This window comes from Oratosquilla oratoria, chromosome 9 (genome assembly GCF_046742065.1).
Source record: "Oratosquilla oratoria isolate Oo_2021 chromosome 9, ASM4674206v1, whole genome shotgun sequence".
Lineage (NCBI taxonomy): Eukaryota > Metazoa > Arthropoda > Malacostraca > Stomatopoda > Squillidae > Oratosquilla > Oratosquilla oratoria.
In genome coordinates, this window is record NC_134785.1 from 41,343,825 (window position 1) to 41,346,324 (window position 2,500).

General features: G+C 38.5%; 1 protein-coding gene across 1 annotated transcript in view; it reads right to left on the minus strand.

Annotated features, from left to right (window-relative positions):
- The window catches only part of LOC143028338 (uncharacterized), a 54,730-nt gene that overhangs the window by 725 nt on the left and 51,505 nt on the right, over window positions 1-2,500 (minus strand). The window lies entirely within an intron of this gene.

Consider the following 2,500-nt stretch of genomic DNA (forward strand, 5'->3'; position numbering starts at 1 on the left):
TGAATAAATAGATTAATAAATGAATGAATGAATTAACAATTACTTAAATAAATAAAAGTAGAATGAAATAAGAATAATAAGAAATAAAAAAGAAATATGTTTAAGAAATGGTGAACTGAGTGACAATAAATCACTCTTCTTCTTCAGACTTGTACCGGTTCTGTTCATGAAAAAGAAAAAGAAAAAAGTAAAGAAAAATATATATTAGATAAAAAATGATGAATTGAGTGAAAATAATTTTCTGTCTTCCTCCAAGCTCATACCACAGTTCTTTTCGCGAAAAATAAAGAAAAAAGAACAAATATGTTAACTTCTAAACTTCTTCTCCCCCTCAGTACTGCTATCCCAAGGCAGGACTCGCAGTAAAGGATTAATAAAATGGACAGATGTTGGTTTAAGAAGGAAACAGGCAAGAACTGGCTTACCAATAGAGTGGGTAATGAATAGAATAGACTTGGTAACCATATAGTCAGCGTTGAAACGATGGGTTGTTTTAAGAGAAGATAAGAACTTTATGGATAGGGATGATACGGAAATGCCGAATGTAGGCCTTATGGTCTCTTGAAGTCTCCTCCATTCATATGTTCTTAAGAGAATATTACATAACTTTATGGATAGGGATGACAGGTGGTAAGAGACATGGAACTGCCTAGTGTTGGCCTTATGGTATCTTGCCGTCTCCTCCATTCTTATGTTCTTCTGTTCTTAAGAAAAGATGAGATAAAATTATGGATAGGGATGACAGATGGTAAGAGAAATGGAACTCCCTACTTTGGGCCTTATGGTCTCTTGCAGTCTCCTCCATTCTTATGTTCTTCTTCTGTGCATAAGAGAAGATTAGATAACCAACCCTACAGACTGGAAAGTGAATTCGCCCAGGGGTCGGTGTTTGCTCCAGCTCTTTATAACATCTATACCTCCGACTTTCTTTCCACCTCAGCTACATGCTGGCTATGTTGTCCTCACTGTGTCTGCAATAGATGCCAAAGAGGTGGAAAGAAAAATCCCTGCTAACATGGACATCAACTGCCGGTACTTGAAGAACTGGAGACTGAAACTGCCTACCATCAATACAGTATTTTCACTCTTTCGTTAAAAAAATGGCAAACTACCAGCTCTAGGTGCGGCTTTGCTCAGGAGCACTCCTCAATTTTGACCCAAATCCCACATACTTTGGTGTCATACTTGACCGCAGTCTTACATACAAAAGCCATCTTGCCAAACTGAAGAGAAAGGCCAGTGCCAGAGTTGCCCTCATTAAGCACCTAGCTACTACCAACTGGGGTGCTTCTTTCAACACCCCCAGAACCTCGGCATTGGCACTTGCCTTTTCAGCGGCAGAGTATTGCGCCCCAATTTGGACGTAGAGTGCTCACACTCGTAGAATTCACGTACCCCTTCATGATACAATGAAGGGATACCTCTTCATGATACAATCAGGTTGCATCCGCTGTACCCCACTGAGTCACCTACAATTACTGTCTGGGATTCAACCACCACAGGCTCGTCGTAATGACATCTGTAGACGTCTGTACTAAAAGGCTAGTCAGCCAAAACCAAATTTTGCATGATGTTCTGTATGAGAAAGAAGTCCCAGTCAGGTTTAAGTCAAGGAAAACTCTGCGCCCATTTATGGAGAACCTGGTAGCAGAAGGCTCCTTAGATCCAGTGGTACCTGAGAGGCTAGAGTCGTATATAAGGCGCTTGGTCACCTCATCCTCCAGGCAGCAACCTTCCCAGAAAACCCTGGGTACAGATAAATAGGCTACGCACAGGTACTGGCCGTTTTGCAGCAAACATGAAAAAACTGTGAATCCCTGACCTTTGTCCGTGCAGTCAAATATAGACCCAGGAGCATATCCTGAATGAGTGTGACATGACAGGCCCTCCCTGTCAGTTAAAAGACTTACACAACCCAGAACTATACTCCATTCCAGCGTTTCTCAACCAGGGTTCCCCGGAACCCTAAGGTTCCGCAAAAGGTCCCTAAGGGTTCCGCGAGAACAAGTGAGATAAGGTAATGCACTTTTGATTTTTTATTGAATTTCATACACGTAATATAATTAAACACGCACGGCATATTCTTGGTTATTGTATTAATGTAATATAAACATCATCCTATCTAACTTAATATTACGATGAAAATAAAATGAAAAAATATGGTACATATATATATATATAATACATATATATATATATATGTATATATATGGTGTATATATATATACACATATATGTGTATATATATATATATATATATATATATATATATATATATATGTTTTTTTTTTTTTTTTTTTTTTTTTTTTTTTTTGCGCATTGGTCATGCAATTCATTTTAAAGGTTACGCAAGGATAAAAAGGTTGAGAAACGCTGCTCCATTCCAATAAGAAATTACACTCGGTTCAGTTGGTAGTCCTGCAGACTCCTACAGGCCCCAGCGACACGCAAATTCCTCACATTCTTTCAGAAAATATTATATTTCTCCATTTTGTTAATT